Raw genomic sequence first — 26,816 nt, forward strand, 5'->3', positions numbered from 1 at the left:
ATTGTTGCGTACACTGGAATCACTTGATTCCAGTATATCATTTTTTAATTTAAATTTCCAGCATCTGCACTATTTTGCGTGATGTCACAGCCAGGAATCCAAAGTTACTACCTTCCTGTCCCAGGAAATGAACTTGTAATTAGTTTAGTTGGCTGGATGACTGCTTTGTGATGTAGTGACATGAACAGTACAGATTCAATTCCCACATCAGCTGAGGTCACCATGAAAAGTCCCACCTTCTCAACACCTCCCCATGCCTGAGGTGTGGCAACTCTCAGATTAAACTCACCATCTGTCATCTCTTTCTAATGAGACAGTAGCCCTATGGTTCTCTGCCAGTATGACAACTATGACATCTATGACCAAACATAGGGCTTCCCAAGCATAGTCATGAAAAGAAATTTCTGGGCCAAGCAGAACGAGATTCGACGGTTTGTTAACACTGCAAAGGTCCCACTTGTGCGTTCTTCATTATGGACATAGCTCAACAGATTTTAGGACCGAATTTCAGTTCCAAAAAACCAATGAAATGATAGGGTTTTTTTTTACCCCAACGAATACCTGCAGTTTAAACACTTTTCAGCACGTGTTACCTCACTACCTCACAAATCTGCCATCCCGACACACACACACCCCTTTTGAGTACAGTGGTTGGGAGGTCATGTTGCAGCTATACAGGACATTAGGTAGGCCACTTTTGGAATGCTGCGTTCAGTTATGGTCTCCCTGCCATAAGAAGGATGTTGTTAAACTTGAAAGGGTGTAGAAAAGATTTACAAGGATGTTGCTGGGGTCGGAGTGTTTGAGTTATGGAGGAGTCTGAATTGACTGGGGCTACTTCCCTTGGAGCATTGAAGGCTGAGGGGTAACTTTATAGATGTTTATAAAATCATGATGGACATGGATAGGGCGAATAACCAAGGTCAATTTACCACAGCAGGGGTGTCCAAAACTAGAAGGCATAGATTTAAGGTGACAGGGGAAAGCTATAAAAAGGAGCCAAGGGGCAGCTTTACCATGCAGAAAGTGGTGCATGTATGGAATGAGCTGCCAGAGGAAGTGGTGGAGGCTGGTACAGTTACAACATTTAAAAGGTATCTGGATGGATACATGAATATGAAAGATTTAGAGGTACATAGGCCAAATGCTGGCAAATTGGACTAGATTTATTTAGGATATCTGGTCAGCATGGACAATTTGGACTGAAGGCTCTGTTTCTGTGCTGCACAGCTCTATGGGTCCATAACTCCCTGTCCTCCATTCTACTCCTGCTATATCATGGCAATTTTTAAAACGGAAAAGGGGAAGGGTTTTAGAAAACAGAGCACCAGACTATACAACGGAAAGAAAATTAAGCTAAGTGTCTTCCTTCATGTGTTACATGATTCTGTGTTGAGAAAGGGCTTATGCAATGCTAGCACAACTGGATATTTTAGGTTTGGAAGAAAGGTCACTTGATCCTTAGTCTGGCCAGGATGAAGGGCATGGTCAGATGACATGTACAAATTTCCAAACAAGGATTTTGGTGGTTTCAATAGCAATGTCAGGAGACTGATATCAAGGGGTGTTATTCCAAATGAACTGTAACCTGAAATAACCCTGTAAAAGGCATTATCTAGTGCAGACGCGACACAGCTCATTAACCCTTTCTTTTCTCTCCCCTGTTAAGATTTCAGATTTCCCAGTGCAAATTAAATTGATCAACAGTTCTGAAAAACTATAGAAATCCTTTTTCTTCAGCCATGGATGATATATCTGTCTCTCCTAGAACTTGATGCAGCTCATCCCTGGTCATATCTGAATATCCCTCTTCTGACTGCAGTAGAGTCATGGATTCACAGAATCCCTAGTGTGGGAGTGGCCATTCAGCCCACTGAGGCAACACCAATCCTCTGAAGAACACCCTACCTAGATACACCCCGTTACGCTATCCCTGCAACCCCGCATTTCCCATGGCTAACCCACCTAGCCTGCACATCCCTGGATACTATGGACAATTTAGCATGGCTAATCCACTCAACCCACACATCTTTGGATCGACAGAGGAAACCGGAGCACCCGGAGGAAAGCCACGCAGACACGGGGAGCATGTGCAAACTCCACACAGACAGTCATTCAAGGTTGCAATCAAACTCAGGGCTGTGAGGCAGCAGTGATAACCACTGAGGCACCGTAGCGCTCCTGTAAATAAAACACACGAATATGTATGGAATAAAGTATAAATAAAATACAAAAAGCAACTGAATAATATTTAAAACTTTAAGTAAGGAATAAGCAGTCAAACATCTGTCTGCAGCACGCAGAGACACACAATGACAGACTCAGTAATTCCTCTGGTTAAATGCTGAAATCCTTTCCAAGGACCTCTGCTGCTCCAATCTCTCAGTTTAATTTTAAAGTACAGCTCCTGAGATTGTTTGCAGTTGAATCCTGTGTGCACTTACAAGAATAAATCAACTGGATTAAACTGTTAAAACAGAATTTGATTTCTGTTTGTCAGCCGTTATTTAAGTTCAGACTAAGGAATTCAAACCAGCTTGTGGGTCATTAAGAGAAGCAACCTAATAAAGACCATCTTTCGCAGCTCTTTATGGCATTACTCTTTAAGCCTGAACTGCAGTGTAATAAACATGACTGTATTCTGGGCATCTCTGATGCTTCAGTTCATGAATTCATATTATGGTTCAGTCATTAAGTACAACCAGGCAAACAATCTGGAAAGGTCCTAGCTTTGCCCCCAACCTGGATTAATCTTAGAAAGGGTACTACACTCTGAAAGGACTAAAATCTGCCATAAGTATCCCCAGACTGGAGGAGATAGAAAGAAATTAAACATTAGTGACAGAACCTAATCACTGACCAATATCTAACATTTCCCGTTGAAAATGCACACATCTGCACATCAAACATCACACATTAACGCTGGGTAATTCTGTAAGGTGGCCCACAATGGGGTCTTCCATAAAGAATTGCACACTGCAATCCCTGAGGAGACTAAGTCCCACCTGCACAGTGAGAATAACCTCTGCTGTGCTATGTGGCACTTTCACCGTGCTAAATGGGACAGACTTCCAACAATCAACACAAGATTGGGCATCCATGAGGTGCCGTGGGCCATCAACAGCAGCAGAATTGTACTCCAACACAATTGGTTATCTCACAGCCTTGCATATCCTCCACTCAACCATCATTATCAAGCCAGGGAATCAACCCTGGTTCAATGGAGAGTGCAGCAGGGCATGCCAGGAGGAACATGAGCCATACTGAAGATGAGGTGTCAACATGGTGAAGCCACCAAACAGGGCTACTTGCATGCCAAACACTGGCAACAGAACTAAGCAAACCCACAACCAATGGATAAAATCTAAGCTCTACAGTCATGCCACATCCAGTTGTGAATGGTGGTGGACAATTAAACAACTCACTGGAGAAGGAGGTTCCACAAATATCCCCATCCTCAATGATGGAAGAGGCCAGCACATCAGTGCAAAAGATAAGGCTGAAGCTTTTGCAGCAATCTTCAGCCAGAAGTGCCAAGTGGATGATCCAACTTGAACTCCTCCAGCATCACAGATACCAGTCTTCAGCCAATTCGATTCACTCCACGTGATAGCAAGACATGGTAGGAGACACTGGATACTGCAAAGGCTACGGGCCCTGACAACATTCTGGTAACAGTACTGAATACTTGTGCTCCAGAACTTGCTGCTCCCCTAATCAAGCTCTCCCAGTGCAGCTACAACACTGGTATCTAGCTGACATTGGGAATAATTGCCCAAGTATATCTTGGGCATAAAAAGCAGGACAAATCCAACCCGGCCAATTACCGTCCCATCAATCTAATCTTGATCATCAGTAAAGTGATGGAAGTGTCAACAACAGTGCTATCAAGCAACACCTGCTCAGCGAAGCTCAGTTTGGGTTCCGCAAGGTCCACTCAGCTCCTGGCCTCATTATAATCTTGGTTCAAATATGGACAAAAGAGCTGAATTCCAGAGATGAGATGAGAGTGACAACCTTAACATCAGGCTGCATTCAACCGAGCGTCACATCAATAATACTTAGCAAAACTGGAATCAATGGATATCAGGGGGCAAACACTCCAGTAGTTAGAGTCATACCTGACACATAGGAAGATGGTCATGGTTGTTGGAAGTCAGTCATCTCAGCTCCAGGACATCTCCGCAGCTGCTTCATCAATGACCTTCCCTCTATCTCAAGGGTCAGAAGGAGGGATGTTTGCTGATGCTTGCACAATTCACAACTCTTCTGACACTGAAACAGTCTGTGTTCAAGTACAACAAGACCTGAACAATATCCAGGCTTGGGCTGACAACTGGTAAATAACATTTGCACCACACAAATGACCATCACCAAGAAGAGACAATCTAACCATCACCCCTGACATTCAATGGTACTAGCATCACTGAATCCCCCACTTTCAACATCCTGGGAGTTATCGTTGATCAAAAACTCCACTGGACTCACCACATGAACATAATGGCTATAAGTGCAGGTCAGCGGCTAGGAATATTGCAGCAAGCAACTCACTTCCTGACTCCTCAAAGCCTGTCCATCATCTACAAGGCACAAGTGAGGAGTGTGATGGAATACTCCTCACTTGTCTGGACGACCGCAGCCCCAACAATGCTCAAGAAGCTTGACACCATCCAGGACAAAGCAGTCCGCTTGACTGACACTGCATTCAGAACCATTAACTCCCTCCACCACTGACACTCAGTAGTAGTAGAGTATACTATCTACAAGATGAACTGAAGAAATTCACCAAAGATCCTGAGACAGCACCTTACACACCCGAACCATTTCCATCTAGAAAGACAAGGGCAGCAGATATAATCGGCACAACACACCTTCAAGCTCCCCTTCAAGCCACTCGCTATCCTGACTAGAAAATATATCACTGGTCCTTCATTGTTGCTGGGTCAAAATCCTGGAATTCCCTTCCTAATGGCAACCCACAGCAGGTAAATTGGAGCAGTTCAAGAAGGCAGCTCACCATCACCTTCTCAAGGGCAACTAGGGATAGGCCGGCCAGCTGGCAACACCCACCTCCCATAAAAATAAATAAATAAAAATAGCGGAGAACCAAACCATGGAACTAAATCGCAGGCAGTAGAGAAGAAAAATAACAGATACAGGGATTACCCATGGCAGAGCTTTAAGAGTTGCATATTTTATTTGATTTGATTTGATTTGATATGTTACTGTCACATGTACCAAGGTACAGTGGAAAAAGTGTTATCTTATATAGGTGATGGCCTCGAGGTATTAACTCTAGACTGTCAATCCAGAGTCCCAGATAATGATCAGGGAACCTGGGCTCAAATCCTGCCACAGCAAATGGTGGGATTTGAATTCAATAAATATCTGGAATTCAGAGTCTAATGATGACCATGAATCTATTGCCGATTGTCAGGAAATACCCATCTGGTTCACTCATGTCCTTTAGGGAAGGAAGCTGCCATCCTTACCTGGTCTACACGCGACTCCAGACCCACAGCAATGTGGTTGACTCTTAACTGCCCTCTGGGCAATAAATGCTGCCTAGATAACACCGCCTTCATCCTGTGAACGAAAACAGTCTGTCCACAAAGCATGTAAGTGCATCGGGGTAACAGAACAGAGTGAAGGACACAATGTTACGTGGAGGACAAGTATTTTAACAAAAAGATGTCAACTTTGTTTAACATTAAAAGGGAACAATGAAATATTACAAATATCACAATATTATTCAATTTCAAGGAACTCAAAGCAAGTGCCTCAAAAATCAGAAACAATGCAAAAAGATGTGCTAATAATTAAAAGTTCTACAATTTTTTTAAATGCTAGAGATAAAGCTTAAGATGCTAATTTATTCTTTATTTATTTCAAAGCAGCTGCAGGCTAGAAGCATCAATTTTGTATATCATTATGGCTCTCGGGGCATAATGATGGTGTCACTGAACCAGAAGGGCAGAGTTCAGTCCTACCAGCTTCAGAAGGCCATAATGTCGGAACAGGACGATTAAAAATGTATATCATTTCACTCCCTATCTCTCGACCAAGACGCCTAGGCTCAACTCCCATTTGCTCCAGAGCTGCATAACAACGTCTCTGAACAGGGTGATTAGAAGGTATACATACAATTCAGTTATCACCAGGAAAATCAAAGAAGCTACAAAAGTCAGATTCACGGTTACATGCACTGAGCTGGCAAAGATGTGAAATCACACAAAATTTAATACTGGCCTTTGATCTGCTATGAGATTACTGTCTGAGAGAAAGATGTACTAAAAACACAAGTGTGTTGCAAAAAACTGTTAAACCAAAACTACAGCATGACCATGGACTGGTTAAGAAAAAGTGGCAAAGCAAGGCTACAGCAAAACTAGCGGGAGGGTAAAAGAATGGCAGCAATAACAGGGCCAAACACAAGACTCTCAGAAAGGTAAAAGAACAAAAACAGAACAGCAGAGTCTTGTATTTTGAGAGTGGGGTTGGGAAGATTCACAGCCAATTGAATGCATAGAAAAAAAAACAAACTGGGCCAACAAGGAAAGCAGATGATTCAATGATTACTACCAATTTATTTTCCTCTGAGCTCATTTAAATGAAAAGCTGATAAATAAAAATTTCAATCAGGCAAGAATAATGGTGAGAGAATTAATAAGAGTGTGAGCACAGAGCAGGTCTAGTGTTATTAATTAAAATTCAGGTAAACAACTGAAATCAGGTATTAGCTGCAGTGTAAGGGGCAAAGATTTTTTTTTGTTTAATCACAGATGGACATCTGAAATCTGTAGCTTCCATTTGCTGCACCCCAATGAAACTTCAGGACAGGATACTTCATTTGGTTCAGGGGAATGATGCGTGCAGAAAATGACTAGCTCTGTGGCAGTGAATGTTCCGGATAGAAGATCAGTAATGGCAGGAAGAAGCAGGCGACAGGGGAGACTTTAAGCTGCATGCCACTTCCAAATATGTAAGCCATATCGAAGGGTTGCTGGGAGGGATGCCGCCTCAAAGTCGTACTATTCAGACGATGGTATGTATTGACAAGGGACTTCACAAGAAGGAGAAGCTATGAGTAGAAATGCAACAAATGTATAAGATTCCATAATCAGGGATACTGACAGACATTTCTCCAGCCATCATCGTGATTCCTGCATGGTATAATGCGTCATCTCCCTGGTGCCAACGTAAGTAAAACACAAGAGTGCAGGATATTCCAAGGAGGAAGCGAGTGAGGCAAAATGTTTGAGACAGGACTGTACTGGTGACACTGCCCAAGTAAGACGGTCAGATTTTCAGCAGCTATGCAGTTAGTAAGCAGAACTTCCAAAATAGCAAACTCTAGACTACTCCAATGCTGTGTCCTACTGACACATAGAAATAGGAAAACAGGGAACATGGTGAGGCACAGTGCATGAGGGAGGACTTCGGATAGAGAGGTCACTGGGACTATTTTTGAGTAGGAAGCCCCTGTTTAAAAGTCATGGATTGCACCTTGATATAACTGCGTCCACAGTCTTCACAAGGAGATTCACCAATGTAGTTGTGAGGACTTACTAAACCAGCAGGGGGGATGGGTACCAGCACAGAAATAAAGAGAAAAAACATTGTACAAAGTGACAGAGTTGGACAGCTTCATAGAAGGAAGTAGTATCATATTAAATAGAAGTGGGTTAAGAAGGCCGACGAGAAATAAAAAGACAGGTTTTGAAGGCAAATATGTAAACACACAAAGTATATAAAATAAGATTTTTAAACTACATGCACAAATTGCTAATAATGAACGGGAGTACTGGGCACTTGATAATCAACAATATAGTGTGATCAGGGAAGATAAGCAAGGAAAAAGGGAGGTAGGGTAGTAGAACCGATTAGGAAAGAAATTGCAGTGATGGAAAGAATGTTCTTGACGGAATAGGGACAATCCATTTGTTTGGTGTTGAGAAACAAGAGTATGATCATGTTATTTAGGACACTCTACTGAAACCCACAGAGATGTGCAAGAACTATACAGTGGTGATATTGGGGAATATTAATTACCCAATTATCAACTACAGTAATGTTCAAGTAAAAACTAAGGAAGGGGAGAAACTTATGAAACACATTCAGAAAAACCTCTTTGATCAATATGTCCTTGGTCCTAAATTAGAGCAAACAAACTTCCGGATCTGATGGGGAATAAGGTGGGCCAAGCGAACCAAGTATCACTGGGGGAACACAGACTAAGAACAATAATAAGATTTACAAAACAACAGGTTACAACCTAAAGCAGAACATCTAATTTATAAGAGGAATGAGAAGGAATGTGGCCAGTTAAAATGGAACCAATGACAAGCCAGAAAACCTGAAACCAAATAATCTTTAACGAAGAGATGTTTGAGTACGCACTAAGTATATACTAACAAGTATGAAAGATAAGCTAGGGCTCCTTGGCAACAGACAATACAATGAAATAAACGAAGGAGGGTGCATCATTAATAAATGTGAATTCTTCAAAGAGCCAAGTCAAATTCAATATTTTGACAGGGGAAGTGAAGAGATAATATGACTGGAAAAGACAGAGGACCACACTTTAGGAGGAAATGCAAAGGCCTTTGAAAGGGTGCAAAGTTCATGGAAGAGAAAAAACCTGCAGGGTTACAAGTAAAAGGAGTGTGAGAATAGGATTGACTTATTTGTTCTACAGATAGCTAGCATGGACAGAATGGCCTCCATTGTATTACGGTAAATGATTATGATTGATATTTCATCTTGTGATTTATGCAGCAAGTATTTGAAAGATCAAGACCTCAGCCAACTTTAAATTGCATTGCAATGTCTCCTTTAGCACACTGCATATTTTTAAAATGTGATGGGAACACAAATCCCTGAGCAATGCGCACCAAAGCATCAGTTTTTCCCATTAAAGTGATAAGTATCTAGACATAACAATTCAAAATGTCTAATGGAGATCTGGAGGTCACGAGGATTATACACGCTGTTCAAGAGCATAAGTAAAATTACACAGTATTTAAATATGAAAAGTAGGATCCAGGATTATATTGTAATGTATGAAAGACACAGCCACACACAAATAGTCAGCACAAGGGCAGAATTGACTGAATATCATTCAATTTTTACAACAGTCCTCAGTTACTTTGGATTGCTGTACAGCAGTGTTTAAAAACAAACTCATTGACATTGGCAAAATGGTGATTCCACAATAAAAACTATTGGAATAAGATATGGTTGAGCATATTTCTGATAACTGCATTATTATTAGAATCTACACTTGTAAAGATATAGGTCAATGTACCTCCATGGTCAATAAAATTCAATTACCAGAATTACAACAGCTGATATCAACATAATAGCAAAAACAGAATTTACAAGATTCACAGTAATTGCTTTGAGAGTTTGCTTATAAGGCATGGAAACGGTCACAAAACTTTAATATCAATTCCTGCCAGGACTGACACAAGCAGATATGACAGCGGAAAATTCATCTTGGTCAGACAAACAAAACAGGAAATGATGCAATGGGAAACTACTGTCAAAGCATGGGTGGAGTGTGAAGCAGGTTACTTCAGCATCATCTTCGATTCTGTCATGAAAGAACAGTTTCATCTTATCGCACTCTAATAATTCCTTGCATTATCACAATGTAATACAAATGAGGTACAGTTATGATGGACAGCCACCAAATGCACTGTTACTGGAGGAATTCAGGTTCAGGTGCACAAGAGATTTAGCAGGATACTGCCAGGAATGGAGGATTTGAGGTATAAGTATGGGCTGGGCTGGCTGGGACTTTTTTCACCCGAGCTTAGAAGATTGACAAGTGACCTTACAGAGGTTTATAAAATAATGAGGGGTGCAGATAAGCTGAATGGTAGGTATCTTTTTCCCTAACTTGGAGTATTTCAAGACTAGGGGGCATATTTTTACGGAGAGAGGGGAAAGATTTAAAAAAGGCATGATGGGCAATTTTTTTTACGAGTGTGTGGATCGTGAGGAATGAACTTCCAAAGGAAGTGGTAGATTTGAGGACAAGTTTAAAAGACATTTAGATAAATTCACTAAAGATAAGAGAGTTACTAGTGAGAGCATAGGGTCCCTCAAAGATCAGCAAAGCTGCTTATGTGTGGAACTGCAGGAGATGGGTGTGATACTGACCAAGTATTTTACACTAGTGTGTTTACTGTGGAGAAGGATATGGAAGATACACAACAGGAGGAAATGAATAGCGACATCTTCAAAAATGTCTAGATTTAGGTGGTATTGGAGGTCTTAAAATACAGATAGTTGGATAAATCTCCGGGACCTGATGAGGTGTACCTTAGAACTCTGTGGGAGCATAGCAAGTGATTGCTAGGCGACTGGAGGTTGGCTAACGTAGGCCACTATTTAAGAAAGATAGTAAGGAAAAGCTAGGAAACTACAGACCAGTTTGCCTGACATTGGTGGTAGACAGGTTATTGGAGGGGATCCTAAGGGACAGGATTTACATGTATTTGGAAAGGCAAGGACTGATTAGGGATAGTCAAAACAGCTACGTGCGTGGGAAATCGTATCTCACTAACTTGATTGAGTTTTTTCTGGAAGTAATGAGGAGGATTGACGAGGACACAGCAGTGGATGTGGTCTAAATGGACTTCAGTAAGGCCTTCAACAAGGTTCCTCATGGTAGACTGGTTAGTAAGGTTAGATCACAAGAAATACTAGAAACACAAGGAAAGAAGGTAGAAGTCAGAGGGTGGTGGTGGAGGGTTGCTTTTTAGACTGGAGGCCTGTGACCAGCAGTGTGCCAGGATCGGTGTTAGATCCACTGCTTTTCGCCATTTATGTAAATGATTTGGATGTGAACATAGGAGGGACGGTTAGTATATTTAGAGATGACACCAAAATTGGAGGTGTAGTGGACATGAATAGAAAGGGTTTAGCGGGATATGGGCTAAATACTGGCAAATAGGACTAGATTCATTTCAGATATCTGGTCAGTATAGACGAATTGGACTGAAGGGTCTGTTTCCATGCTGTACATCTCTACAACTATGAATAGGAAAGATCTGGATGGATACGGGCCAAACTCAGGCAGGTTGGACGAGTATAGTTTGGGACTATGTTCAGCATGAGCTGGTTGGACCAAAGGATGTGTTTCCGTGCTCTATGCTGCTTGACTAAAAGCTGGGACAGCTCTTCAGACTTGAACACCTAGATGTTAGCAAGGAATAATTTGCAGTTACAAATGAATTGCATGTGCCTTCATTTTCTCATTCGATACCCATGTTTGTACACCAACAATTTATTTAATTTTTTATTCTTTGGAGCAGTTTTACACGATTGAGTGGCTTACTAGGTTATTTCAAAAAAACATGTGCATTTATGCAGCACCTTTCACTATTTCAGGATTTCCCAGAGTACTTTGTAGTCATTTAACAATTTTCAAGTGAGTCATAGAGGTTTACAGCACAGAAAAGGCCATTCAGCCCATCAAGTCTTTAGCAGTCACAAACAAGCACCAAACTTATCTAAGATAATAAAATGTGAGGCTGGATGAACACAGCAGGGCCAGCACCATCTCAGGAGCACAAAAGCTGACGTTTCGGGCCTAGACCCTTCATCAGAGAGGGGGATGGGGTGTGGGTTCTGGAATAAATAGGGAGAGAGGGGGAGGCAGACCGAAGATGGAGAGAAAAGATGATAGGTGGAGAGGAGAGTATAGGTGGGGACTTAGGGAGGAGATAGGTCAGTCCAGGGAAGACGGACAGGTCAAGGAGGTGGGATGAGGTTAGTAGGTAGGAGATGGAGGTGCGGCTTGGGGTGGGAGGAAGGGATGGGTGAGAGGAAGAACAGGTTAGGGAGGCAGAGACAGGTTGGACTGGTTTTGGGATGCAGTGGGTGGAGGGGAGGAGCTGGGCTGGTTGTGTGGTGCAGTGGCGGGGAGGGGACGAACCATCTCCCTCACCCCATCCCCCTCTCTGATGAAGGGTCTAGGCCCTAAACGTCAGCTTTTGTGCTCCTGAGATGCTGCTGGGCCTGCTGTGTTCAACCAGCCTCACATTTTATTATCACGGATTCTCCAGCATATGCAATTCCCATTATCACCAAACTTATCTAATGCCGGATGTGAGTTTGCTCGCTGAGCTGGAAGGTTAGTTTTCAGACGTTTCGTCGCCATTCCAGGTAACATCATCAGTGAGCCTCCGGTCAAGCACTGGTGTTATGTCCCACTTTCTCTTTATCAGTTTAGGTTTCCTTGGGTTGGTGATGGACAAGCAAAACAAACGTCATTTACAAAATACCTTGCAAGAACTGTGACAAACACTACATTGGACAAACTGGCAGAAAGCTAGCCACCAGGATACATGAACATCAACTAGCCACAAAAAGACATGACCCACTATCACTAGCATCCTTACATACAGATGAGGAAGGACACCACTTTGATTGGGACAACACATCCATCCTAGGACAAGCAAAACAGAGACACGCACGAGAATTCCTAGAAGCATGGCATTCCAACCGGGACTCCATCAACAAACACATTGATTTGGAGCTGATCTACCATCCTCTGAGAAAAAGAACAGGAAATGACATCACCAACCCAAGGCAACATAAACAGATAAATAGAAAGTGGGACGTAACACCAGCACTTCACCAGAGGCGCACTGTTGATGTCACCTAGAATGGTGACAAAACATCTGGGAACAAACCTTCAAGCTCAGTGAACCAGCTTACGTCTGGAACAAAATAAAGACCCACTCTCTTGTGGACTGAGAGGGGGAGAGTGCTGTGTTGGAGGTGAAAGGAGGACGTCGGGTTGGCTGTGCACCCTTGCGACCAGTGGGTCTTATTGCTGGCTTCGGCCTAACGCTGGTTCAGGGGAGCAGCCAACCTGCAACGATGGCTGCGGCAAGTGCTCGTGCCCCAGGTCAGGGGGTCCGGAACACCATCCATGTTTCCGTGAAGAAGATGGATGAAGGTGCACCTGTGGACCGCACCTTCTTCGTGAAGAGGGTCCTGTTGGACTGTTGCGGGTTCGCTGCTGCGGACATTTATTGCCTGCAAGATTTCCCTGGAGGAGGTTTTTACGATGTGACCTTCAGGAGTGCCAAGCTTTGCAAGCGCTTCCTGGAGGTTTTCAAGGAGAAAGGAGGTGAGGGCCCCCTCTCTGTATTGACCGCTGTCCCGCTGTTTGTGATGCCAGCGCAGAGGAGCCGTATGGTGACTGTACACATGTATAACTTGCATGTGCCAGCAGTTGATGTCCTGACCTTCCTTGGAAGGTACGTGAAGGTGGAAGGGGACCTAACCGACATCATGGACCCCTTCGGCATCTGGACCAGTAAGAGGCAGGTCAAGGTGACGCTGAGGATGGGTGCGGATGGGAACGTCGTACGCCCACCGTCCAGCTTCGCGATCGGCGGGACCAAGGGCTACCTGACCTATGCAGGGCAACCTAAAGTCTGCCATGCCGTGGCGGTCGACTGCAAAGCCACCATCTGCAGGGAGGAGGGACACCTTGCAAAGGATTGCCCACAAGAAAAAAGCTGCAACCTTTGCGGGGAAGCGGGTCACCTCTATAGGGCATGCCCGCAGTGGGGGACCACCTATGCCCAGGGCGCCGGCAGGGGCAATGCGGGCCCAGACCCCCGGAGGAGAGGAAGGCACCAGGGCCCAACAAGGACCCCACTAATGTGTAGGACGGCCCAGCCAAGCGCCCCTGCAGGCTCCGCTCCCCCCCGACAACCCGGAGTCGATGGAGGCAGCAACAGGCGACCCAGGGGAGTGGACGACGGTCCGGAAAGCGAGGAGGAAAGTGCGTCGGCGGGCCCAGGAACCGCAACCATCAGGCGGGAAGAGGCAGCTAAAGGGGGGCTATAAGAGCTCCTCTGACGAGGGGGATTCGGAGAGGGGCCGCCCGAAGCAGAAGTTAAAGATCTCCAGGGAGAAGGAAAGCAGCAGCACGCTTCCAGGTGACGAGAGGCGTCCTGAGGCTCTCTCTGACACCCTGTCACGTGCCGCTGGGGCACTGGAGGGTCTGCCGGAACTTCCAGGCGGGAAGGAGGAAACAGCGCATCCCCAGCCTGACCCAGAGCCGGACCCTCCTGCCTCCATACCCCCGACGGGGGGATGCCACCCAGAAGGCAGCCCGGACAGTTTCCTCAGCCCGGACAGCGTCCAGCATTTAGCCCGGGCAATGGGCATGAAGGAACAGATGGAGGGGCTGGACCTTGGACTTGGGGAGAGTACTGCGGTCACTGCCCACAATGGGGGTACGAGTTGTGACCATTAATGTACACAGTGTCAAGTCCACCGCAAGATGTGTGTCCACGTTGGCCTACCTGACCACCGTCAAGGCGGACCTCCTGTTTCTGCAGGAGTACGGGATACCGCACCTCGGCAGGTACGGGAAATGGTCCGGCGCCTGGACCTGTGGGCCTTCAATCTGGTCGGGGGGGGTAACGACTGTCGCTCCTCGGGCCTGGCTATTCTGCTGCGGGGGCGCAACTTCACCATCTCTCAAGTTCAGGTGGTGGTGGGGGCGCGCCTCCTAGCGGCTGACGTCACCTACAGGAACGCTCCCCTGAGGCTGATCAACGTGTACGCCCCAGCAGTATGCAGTGAGCGGTTGGCCGTCCTGCAACGGCTTCCACCCCTGCTGGCTACGTCCAGGCCGGTCATCCTGGGCGGAGACTTCAACTGCATCATCGATGCAGATGGAAGATCCGGCGTGGGGACAGCGGGTGGGGGGAGTCAACTGGACGTCACATCCAGATTCCTGATGGGCACGGTGAAGGACGCCAAGCTGCTCGACGTCTTCAGCACTCCTGCAAACGGAGCGCAGCGGAGGTACACCTGGTCGCGGCCAGACGGGTCTATCCGCTCAAGGATAGACTTCCTGTTTGTGTCACGGGCGTTCTCGGTCAGGTCCACCGGCGTCGAGCCGGTGTTCTTCTCTGCCCACTGCCTCCTGCTGGCCGACTGTCACTTACAGGATGACCAGCCGGCCGGCAAGGGGTCGTGGAAGATCAACACGACTCTGTTGACCCCAGAGAATGTCGAGGAGCTTAAGAGGGAGTACGCCGGTTGGAGAACCGTGAAACCCCTCTGAGTCTCCGGGCGATTGGTGGGAGACGGTGAAGGAGAACATCAAGAGGTTCTTTGTCCTCAAGGGTGTTCGGAAGGCGAGAGAGAGGCGGGGAAAGCTGTCGCGACTCCAGAAAAGGGTGCAGAACCTGCTCCTTCTGCAGTTGATGGGGGTCGATGTCACGGAGGACCTCCACGAGGTGAGGGGCCAGCAAGCCTCGCTCTTCACCGCGGAGGCCTCCAGGATAATCTTCCGGTCAAGGGTCCGCTCCGTGGAGCGGGACGAGACGTGCTCGTGTTTCTTCTTTCGGAAGGTGCACAAAGAGAGCTCTGTGCTTAGCCGGCTGAAGGAGGACGACGGCTCGGTGACGTCGTCTTGGCCCGACATTTTGAGGATCAGCAGATCCTTCGATGCCGGACTGTACGACACGAAGCCCAAGGACAGCACGGCCTCCGAGTCGTTCCTGTCGTCTATCATGGAGGTCTTAGATGACGGCACGAGGGAGTGGCTGGACTGGCCGACATCCCTGGGCGAGCTGACCAGAGCCCTCAAGTCCTTGGAAAGGAATAGGACTCCCAGGAGCGACGGTTTACCGGTCGAGCTGTATTCTGCTCTGTGGGACCTGGTCAGCCTGGACCTGCTGGACGTGTACGATAGTGCGCTTCGGGCAGGGGAAATGTGCAGGTCCATGAGGAAGGGCATCATCACCCTCATTTACAAGAGGAAGGGGGAGAGGGAAGAAATTAAGAATTGGCGTCTCATTTCACTATTGAACGTGGACTACAAAATCCTGGCCAAGGTCATAGCCAAACGGGTCAGGTCTATGCTGGAGTCGGTGATTCACCCTGACCAAACCTGTGCTGTGCCGGGCAGGAAGATCGCTGAGAGGCTCGCGCTCGTCAGGGATACGATCGCCGACGTACAGGACAGGCGGGTGGACACCTGCCTCGTCAGCCTGGACCAGGAGAAGGCCTTCGACAGGGTCTCTCATGCTTACGTGAGGGACGTCCTCTCCAAATTGGGGTTCGGGGAGGGCATCCGCAATTGGATCCGGCTGCTCTACGCCAACATCGTTAGCGCAGTCTCTATCAACGGGTGGGAATCGGACAGTTTTCCTGTCAGATCTGGAGTCAGGCAGGGCTGCCTGCTCTCTCCTGCCTTGTTCGTGTGCTGGGTGGAGCCCTTCGCCGCATCCATCAGGAAGGACGTGAGCCTGAAGGGCATGACTATCCCAGGCAGCGGAGGCCTTCAGGTCAAGACCTCCCTGTACATGGACGATGTTGCCAACTCCTGCACAGATCATCGGTCGGTGAGTAGACTATTGGACATCTGCGGCCAGTGTGAACTGGCCTCGGGTGCCAAAGTCAACAGGGGTAAGAGCGAGGTCATGTTCTTCAGGAACTGGGACGACCGCTCCTTCATCCCCTTCACCGTCAGGACAGACTACCTGAAGGTGCTGGGTGTTTGGTGTGGTGGAGCTGGGGCGTGCACTAAGACTTGGGAGGAGCGTATCACCAAATTGAAGCAGAAGCTGGGCAGGTGGACACTCCGGTCCCTCTCCATCGCGGTTAAGAACCGCGTTGTCAGGTGCGAGGGGCTTTCAGTACTGTTGTATGTGGCGCAGGCCTGGCCTGTTCCCTGGACCTGCGCCGCTGCGGTCACCCGGGCCATCTTCCACTTCATTTGGGGGTCGAGGATGGACCGGGTCTGCAGGGACACCATGTACAAAGACCTGGGAAATGGGGGAAAGGGCGTACCGAACACCACCCTCGCCCTGACGGCTATCTTTGTGTGCGGCTGCATCAAGCTGTGCGTAGATCCTCAGTACGCAAATACCAAGTGTCACTACTTCCTGAGGTTCTACCTGTCCCCGGTGTTGCGAAGGACGGGCCTGGCCTCGTTGCCATGGAACGCTCAGAGTAGTTGGACCATCCCGTACCACCTGTCCTTCGTGGAGAAATTTTTGAAAGGAAACACCTTTGACCACAAGGCCGTCAGGCAGTGGTCAGCACATAGTATCCTCGAGACCCTTCGGGAAAAGGAGAGGGTGGATCCCGTCGTGTGGTTCCCCAAGCAAACTGCCAAAGTCATTTGGCAGAATGCCTCATCGCCAGAACTTTCAAACAAGCACAAGGACATTGCTTGGCTGGTGGTGAGAGGGGCTCTGCCAGTGTGATCCTTTATGCATGCCCGGAATCTCTGCGCCACCGCACGCTGCCCTCGAGGTGGCTGCGGGGGGTACGAGACTGTCGATCACCTCCTTCTGGAGTGTGCCTATGCGCACGAGGTCTGGCAGGGGATGCAGTGGTATTTGTCGAGGTTCGTCCCGAGCAGCTCCGTGACGCAGGACTCCGTGCTCTATGGGCTGTTTCCCGGGACACACACCAAGACCAACATCAACTGCGCCTGGAGGACCATCAATGCAGTGTAAGACGCTCTTTGGTCTGCCCGCAACTTGCTGGTCTGCCAGCTGAAAGAATTGACCCCGACCGAGTGTTGCAGACTGGCGCACTCCAAGGTCCAGGACTACGTGCTGAGGGACGTGTTAAAGCTTGGGGCAGCCGCCGCCAAGGTGCGGTGGGGAAAGACCACCATATGAAACCCCTCGTCCAGAATAGAAAAAAGGGCGCTATCTGGTAACTGGGCCCAGCCGGCGCCTTCCCCAACTGGTCAGGGGGCCAACTGGGACTGTGCGGGGAGAGGACTGCCGGGGTATTTTCTGTGTTTTGTTTTTTTTCTTCTTTGTTTGTTTTTTTTCTCCTTTAGTTGGTGTACGTACCCCCTGGGTAACCTGGAGCAGCTTGCATGACTGGGGAGGTGTATAAACATGTTTTATTTTTTGTACATCTTATGAATAAAGTATATTTTTCAAATTTAAAAAAAAAGTGATGAAACGTCTGAAAACTAACCTTCCAGCTCAGCGAGCAAACCCACATCCAGAATCTCAACCTGAGCTACAAATCTTCTCAAAACTCGTTATCTAATCCCATTTTCCAGCACTTGGCCCATTGCCTTCTCGGCCTTAGAGGGCAAGTGTTGACTTTATTGCAACAAGCAAAACACAGCAACCCACTGGCACACAGCAACATCTCAGAAACAGGCATAAACAAAAACTGAAGTTGCTAGTCAAGCTCAGCAGGTCTGGCAGCATCTGAAATGAGAAATCAAAGTTAACATGAGATAGTAAGAACTGCAGATGCTGGAGAATCTGAGATAACAAGGTATAGAGCTGGATGAACACAGCAGGCCAAGCAGCATCAGAGGAGCAGGAAGGCTGATGTTTCAGGCCTAGACGCTTCTTCAGAAAATTGAGAAGGTTCTAGGCCCAAATCCAGCTCTACACCTTGTTAAATAAAAGTTAACATTTCAGGTCCGATGACCTTTCGTTAGAACTTGATAAAGGGTCACCAGACCCAAAATTTTAACTTTGATTTCTCCTTACAGATGCTGCGGCGAGACCTGCTGATTTTTTCCAGCAACTTCTGTTTTTGTTTCAGAGTTACAGCACCTGCAGTTCTTTCAGTTTTTATTCAGAAACAGCCACGTTGAGCAATGGTTGAATTTTGGCAATGGGGAAGAAAACCACTGTTCCTCAACAAAACAATGTCTTTAACATTGCTTGACAGTAATTGGAAACCACAAATAACTAATCATCTACAAGAATTTATGTTAACTCAGCCTCTGTCAGTATTGCACTGGAGGCACAGCCTTTGTTCTATTGTCAAGTTTCTGAAATAGGACATGTACCCACAACTTTCTAAGACACAAGGGTAAAATCCAGTGACTCTCAGGTAACAATTCATACTTCAGGGCAGCTAACAAACAACCACACTGGTGTGGGATTAGACTGACGTTCGCACAAATTAAGTAAGAACAGCAGTACAGTTTCAGGTCAATATGAACAGGGCTTTGTTTACATGAGAATGGAAGCCGGTTTGGTATCACTGCATCAGCTTATGGTTTATTCAGAACTACAACAAACTATGGGAGAGGCACACCATATATATTCTTTAACCCTTTGTCATGGCATGATTGAGCACAACATTTACGCTTTGATGGCATCAGCAAATGTTCAATGCAAGAAAATTTTTTTTTAAATTCCCAAAACTTGCCTGATGATATATAAATAATTAAATATATTGGCCACATAACAAAACAGGCACTAAAGCGCAACTGAGGCCATCAATGAGTGCAATAATCTGCTGGAAGTTTCAAATGAACCAGTGCTGCACATGCAATGATTTTATTGTTTAATAGGTAACTAATGTGGAATTAAACTCGTGCACAAGGTTTTATTCCAGAGTCATTCACTGCTGCAAAATGCCTGTTCAAGGTTTACTATAATAACTTATGTCACTGCTCTCAAAAGTGCAAGTTTTAGTAATAAGTCTGACTCCTGAAACTTTGTAAAGTATAGTATTCATCTACATTATTGAAACTAGAATGATTGAGAACTCAAGATTTAACTGAATAGCAAAACTATTTCACATTAAAGCATCAGGTCTTCCTACAAGTTTGTGTTGAAAGAATGAAATAGAGAAAGTGCAGCATGTCCAGTTTAACCAAGCTGTCACGAGCAAGTTCCCAAAAGCACAAACCAAACCCCTCCACCTTTCTCATTATGTCATGGCATGAGGGCATCACTGGCCAGGCCAGTGTTTATTGCCCAACCCAAACTGTCGTTGAACCAAGTGATTTGTAAGCCCATTTCAGAAGGCAGTAAAGAGTCAACCACATTGCATGTGGTTCCAGATTCACGTGTAAAAAGCTGAAGTTTTTTTTAATTCATTCACGGGATGAGGGCATTGCTGGCTAGGCAGCATTTATTTCTCATCCTTAATTTCCCAGAGGGCAGTTAAGAGTCAACCATATTGCTGTGGGTCTTGGGTCACATGTAGGCCAGACCAGGTAAGGATGGCAGTTTCCTTCCCTCAAGGACGTCAGTGAATCAGATGGGTTTTTCTGCCAATCGACAATGGATTCACAGTCAACATCAGATTCTTAATTCCAGATATTTTATTGAATTCAAATTCCACCATCTGCCATGGTGGGATTTAAACTCCGGTCCCCAGAACCATTATCTGTATCTCTGGATTAACAGTCCAGCGATATCACTAGGCCATCAACCTCCCCTCAGTAGGCAAGGTGCCATAGTCCTACTGGACCATAAGGATGCTCTCTTATGAGAGAGAGGGGATGAAGGCACGGATGAGGGCGAGAGAGGGAGAGGGGCGCAAGGGGGCAACGGGGAAAGGGCAAAGGGAAGGGGGGGGAGAGAGAGAGAGGGCGAGGGGGGGAGAGAAAGAGAGAGAGAGAGAGAGGGCGGGGGTGGAGAGAAAGAGAGAGAGAGAGAGAGAGAGAGAGAGAGAGAGAGAGAGAGAGAGAGAGAGAGAGAGGCGGGGGGGGAGAGAGGGAGAGAGAGAGCATGAGCTAGGGCAAGAGACAGCGAACAAGCAGAAGAGAGCAAGCAAGAGATAGAGAGCGAGAGAGAGGAGGTAGAGACAGCAAGCAAGAGAGAGAGAGAATGCATGTGAGAGAGAGGGTGAGACAGCAAGTGCGAGAGCGAAAGAGAGACACAAATGGAGGTGGTTTAACGTGAGGGTCGCTGAGGGCAAGGTTGGGGAAGAATCCTTCATGGTGACTTCAGCCAAAGGGGAGGATGTGAACCCATGTTTTGGCACTACTCTGCATTGCAAACCTACTGTTCAGACAAATGAGTTAACCTGGAGTCATAAGTATACCAAACCTATAGGACACTAATGAACCAGATCGGTTTTTATAATCAATGATAGTTTTCTAGTTGCCATTTCAGTTTGATGATTTACTAAATAAATTTAAATATCACCAGCAGTGATGAGATCTGAACACATATTCCCAGAAGTAGTCTAGGCCTCTGCACTGGTTGTCCAGCAATTATACACATGTCTCCGGCACCAACCACCCCATCCCCTGACCAAAGGCAAACTTGCATAATGGACAGTCGCCACTTGAATTTTATGCTTTTAAATTCATTAAAGTTGAGAATGTGTACCGGCCACATGGTGATATACTTATTGAAAAAGTCAACCCTGTTGCTTCTACATCAGTCTGTAAAAGAAGCAGCAACAAGTCAGAAGCTGAACCAGCATTTGGACAAGGGGCATTTTCAGGATAGCAACCTATAACTAGTGGTATTCTGCAGGGATCAGTAGTAAAACTACAGTTATTTACAATACATATTAATGACTCGGGTGAGCAAAGTGCATGGATTATAGCCAAGATCGCAAAAGACACAAAAACTGGTGGGAAAGAAAGTGGTGAGGATGGCACAAAGGGTCTACAGAAGAATAGAGACAGGTTAAATGAGTGGGAAAAATCATGACAGATGGAATATAATGCAGAAAAATGTGAGGTTATCCACTTTGACATGAAAATAGATGAGCTAAGTAAATGGAGAAAGACAGCACAAAGTTACAGATGAGGTATTTCGGAGTCATCGTCCATGAATTACAAAAAGCTAGCATCCAAGATTAGCAGCTAACAGGACGGCCAGTGTAATGTTGGCCTTTATTTCAAAAGGAAAGGTGTATAAAGTAGAGAGGGCTTGTTAAAACTATACAAGGTGCTAGTGAGACCACAGCTAGATATCATGAATAGTTTTTAAACCTCTTAACTAAGGAAAGATGTCCTGGTATTGAAGGCAGTGCAGAGAAGCTTCACTGGGCTAATATTGGGGTATGGAGGGTGTATTTTCCAAGGTCAGGTCGAGTCGATTGAGCCTGTACTCACCGGAATATAGAAGATTGAGAAGTGACCTTATTGAAGCATACAAGATTCTTCAAAAGCTGTGACAGAGCAGATGCAGAATAGTTGCCTTCCCTTTACGGAAGAGTCTAGAACCAGGGGGCAGAATGTCAGAATAAGGAGTCACACATTTAAAATTTAGATGAGAGGAATTTCTTTGTTCACATGGTAGTGAGTCTGTGAAATTCTTTTCCACAGAAGGCTGCTGCGGCTGTGGCATTAAGTATAATCAAGGCTGAGACAGGCAGATTTTTAATCATTAATGGAATCAAGGGTTATGTAGAAAAGGCAGAAAAGTTGCGTTGACGATTCTCAGAATTGCCATGATCACATTGGATGGCAGAGCACTCAATGGGTTGAATGGCCATTCCTGCTCCTAAATCGGAAATGATTGACCTCCAAAGATACAAATGTATCTAGATACAATGTGCTAGGTACAATGCCAATCAATGGTGAAATATTCCCCTCAATTTTAACATCATCATTTTTGGTAGTGATCTCTGATGCAACATTTATCAAATGTTGCCTTGATATCAGGGCAATCAAACGCTTACTTCACCTTGAGTTGCTTTTTTGTCCATGTTTAAACCATGGCTGTAACAAAATCCAAAGCTGATTGGCCCTGGAAGTACATAGATAAGCTGCAGAGCTGGGCTGAGAGGTGGCAAATGGAGTTTAACGTGAACAAGTGTGAGGTGAATGCACTTTGGTAGGGGTAACCAGAATGCAAAGTACTGGGCTAATGGTAAGATTCTTGATAGTGTAGATGAGCAGAGAGATCTCGGTGTCCATGTACACAGATCATTGAAAGTTGCCACCCAGGTTGACAGGGCTGTTAAGAAGGCATACAGTGTTTTAGCTTTTATTAATAGAGGGATTGAGTTCCGGAACCATGAGGTTATGCTGCAGCTGTACAAAACTCTGGTGCGGCCGCACTTGGAGCACTGCGTACAGTTCTGGTCACCGCATTATAAGAAGGATGTGGAAGCTTTGGAAAGGGTGCAGAGGAGATTTACTCAGATGTTGCCTGGTATGGAGGGAAGGTCTTACGAGGAAAGGCTGAGGGACTTGAGGCTGTTTTCATTAGAGAGAAGAAGGTTGAGAGGTGACTTAATTGAGACATATAAAATAATCAGAGGGTTGGATAGGGTGGATAGGGAGAGCCTTTTTCCTAGATGGTGACGGCGAGCACGAGGGGGCATAGCTTTAAATTGAGGGGTGAAAGATACAGGACAGATGCCCGAGGTAGTTTCTTGACTCAGAGAGTAGTAAGGGTATGGAACACATTGCCCGCAACGGTAGTAGATTTGCCAACTTCAAGTACATTTAAGTTGTCGTTGGATAAGCAGATGGACGTACATGGAATAGTGTAGGTTAGATGGGCTTCAGATTGGTATGACAGATCGGCAAAACATCGAGGGCCGAAGGGCCTGTACTGTGCTGTAATGTTCTATGTTCTGTGTTCTAACCAAAAGCTGAGCACCGGCGAGCACACCATTGATGACTAACTGGTGTTTGACATTACCGTTGACATCTTCCATCACTTTGCTGATCATGAGAGTACATTAATGAGGCAGAATTGGATGAATGGACTTGTGCCCTTTTCTTTGTGACACAGATCTGGAGAAATGCACAGAAGTACACATCATAGATTAAACAACAAAATGATATTTTAGTTTTGAATGTTCATCCACACTTCACACATTCCACAATACTGAAAGAGGTACCAGAGATTCTCTCGGTGATAACTGTCCTTTATGTCAGTAAAATATTTCGGCAATATATTTAGTGAACACAGAGATTACATTCTTGCATAAATGTTCTATCTTTTATGTATATTCACTGTCGATGTTGTTGAGCAAAATTATAACACGCCAACATAAAACTAAATCTTCTACACATCAGTTTATAAGGGAAGGTAGAAAAGAAATGGTCAAGAATTATTTAAAGCATGGCTTCCCAAATTGTGGGACACGAGTTGAAACAATGGGGTTGGAAGTTCCATGGATGCTATAGCGTATTGTCTGACTGACTATCCCTTAAGGGCCTGAATCCTGTTCTGAAAAATTCAGAAAAGGCGGTGCTTTTTGTGAAAAATTCACAATATCTATCTAAACAGCCTCCCACTCCAACATCTTTTTCAATGCCCCCTTTCTTACAGCTCTACACACTCTGGGGATCATAACAATTTTCAAGTCTTAAAATAAAGATACGATGGGAAGAAGTTTGGGAAGCATTGAAATAAGGCTTGTATTTACATAATTTAGCTCATAGATTTTGATACATTACAATGAAAAAACTGCAACATATAAGGGCCGTCAGGAATATATAAGGTCAGGAACTACTAATGAATTATCCAGCTTCTGCACTATTCTTGTAACTGTAGTTTGATCTGGATGGTCATTTGTCAGCCCCAGAATGGGAGATCAGGAAGCTACAATGCTGTTGAAGTTCAAAAGGAGGTGGGTAGGGACTTTTCTTGGTCTTTGTGAGAGATGGTCTTTATCTAGCAGTTTCATTTGGATGCAGCAGCAAAATCAGGAAACAAGTGCTTTTTTTTGAAAACCACAACCAATAAGTCTCCAAAATATTGTTCGTGCAAGATTAATGTAATTTTTAAGACCAAGATATTTTTGTTAGGTAAAAGTTATCAAGAAATGTGGAACAAAGGCGGTACAATACAGTTCAGGGGCAGATCAGCCACGATCAATGATCAGAATGGATATTGCTCAAGGGCAACTTTTAGACCTATAAATCGCCCACATGTGAAGTAAGGGGCATTTTGACCCATTCAGAAAACAAAAATTTAAGCACAGGGAGAGAGAGAAAGAATATGGTTTTCCTTTTCAGAAGCTTCTGCTGGTGAGATACCAACATGTGCACAAAGGAACTATATAAAAGCAGGTAATTCATTCCCTATTCATGCAAGTTACTCATTAAGTTACATATCGGCAGTTGATAATTAGAGTAATGTTCAGTTATATGAGTCTAATGATCATCTAAATTAGCCACAACGATTTAATATTTTATTGGAGAATAAGAATTGTGAGCAAATACTGTGGGCATTGTTTGAAACAATTAAATATTAATCAAGAAGTAAGTATAAGATCAAGAACTAATCTCAGTCAAAAGGTGTCAGTCACCTCTCTTTCCTAGGGGTGAGGGACAGAAATCTAAAGACAAAATTTGCCCAAGGCTCAGTGGCACACCTCTGAGCAACAAATTCAGTTCATTTAATGATGTTAGTTATTGCTGGAATCAGAAGGGACATTATCTACTTGGACAATAAGCAACCATTGTAAACAGCATACTTATTGCAAACAAACACACCTGATGTTTAGTAAAGTAGTGAGATACTGAAATAGAGTAGCTAAGACTCAGTGAAACATCCACTATCATCCATCATCTGTCGTAGGACATGCCTAGCGAAACAATCCAAATAGTGACAAATGCCTAAACACAGGTCATCAATCTGCCATCAAAGGTCTGGAACAGTGTGCAGTATGGCACAGAACACGGGATTAGAAATGTTGCTTGGTCTGTGGATAAGTACGCACCAGAAGAGTGATTACATGAAATTTCACTCACAGAAGGAAGTGTGAAATAAGCAGCAAACTATCTGGGGCTAAGAAATCTTTGACAATTCATGGCTCCACGCTACTGACAGGGACACTACTACCAAACACAGGAAGTGTGTAGAAGAAGAGCAGCTTTCAAAGTTACCTTACTAAATTAATTTCTTTGCTTAGTTATATTTCTAAACACGAGGAGAAGAATGCCTTGTGTCATATAGCAGGTTATATAGAAACATAGAAGACAGGAGCAGGAGGCACCCATTCAGCCCTTCAAGATTGCTCTGCCATTCATCACGACCATGACTGATGATCGAACTCAATAGCCTAATCCCGCTTTCTCCTCGTAACCTTTGATCCCATTTGCCCCAAGTGCTATATCTGGCTGCCTCTTGAATACATTCAACGTTTTGGCATCAACTAATTCCTATGGGAATGAATTCCACAGGCTCACCACTCCTTGGGTGAAGAGATGTCTCCTCATCTCCGTCCTAAAATCATCCACTCTGAATCTTCATACTGCAACCTCGGTTCTGATACACCCACCAATGGGAACATCCTCCTGGCATCTGCCCTGTTTGGTCCTGTTAAAATTTTAGAAGTCTCTATGAGATCCCCCCTCATTCATCTGAACTCCAGTGAAAACAATCTTAACCTAGTCAATCTTTCCTTGTATGTTGATCCCACCATCCCTGGAATCAGCCTGGTAAACCTTCGCTGCACTTCCTCAAGAGAAAGAGGATCCTTCCTCAGAAAAAGGAAGCCAAAACTGCACACAATATTCTAGGTATATCTTACCACTCAGCCCATTAAGCTCTACGGCCTCTAAAAGAATTATCCACTTGGAGCCACTCTCCTCTCCCTTCTCTCAAGAGGACCGACATGTCAAGACATATCCAGACTAGACATCCCATTTTCCAAAACATATGATTGACCACCTTTGCAACAGACCAATAATCTGTTTGTTCTAAGTTCCAAGGGTGCTGCAAGTACGCTGGAGACTGTGGCACTGAGCAGGCTGAATCAGACAAATTCCCTACTTAAATGAAACTGCAGACTCTTTAGCGGAATCATGGACAAAATGTTACAACACAAAAATGTTTGATGAGAAATGCCAGTATGAGGTGAGCATGGAATTGGGCTCAGGTAAGATCACCAAATAGTTCACTGTTGAATAATTTAGTTGGGGGGGGGGGGGTGGTTTGTGGTGCAGTGGCAATGTCCCTACCCCTAAACTGGGAGGCCCCAGATTCAAGTCCCACCCGTTCCAGAAGTGTGTAATAATATCTGAATAGGTTGATTAGAAAAATATGTTACATGAAAAAAATTTAGTAGTCTGGTGGAGGTGGGGCCTCTTGTGATGCAATGGTATTATC

At 45.2% G+C, this 26,816-nt stretch overlaps 1 protein-coding gene across 1 annotated transcript in view; it reads right to left on the reverse strand.

The window, feature by feature from the left end:
- The window catches only part of ipmkb (inositol polyphosphate multikinase b), a 98,365-nt gene that overhangs the window by 52,982 nt on the left and 18,567 nt on the right, over window positions 1–26,816 (reverse strand). The window lies entirely within an intron of this gene.

This window comes from Stegostoma tigrinum, chromosome 20, assembly GCF_030684315.1.
Source record: "Stegostoma tigrinum isolate sSteTig4 chromosome 20, sSteTig4.hap1, whole genome shotgun sequence".
Classification (NCBI taxonomy): Eukaryota; Metazoa; Chordata; class Chondrichthyes; order Orectolobiformes; family Stegostomatidae; genus Stegostoma; species Stegostoma tigrinum.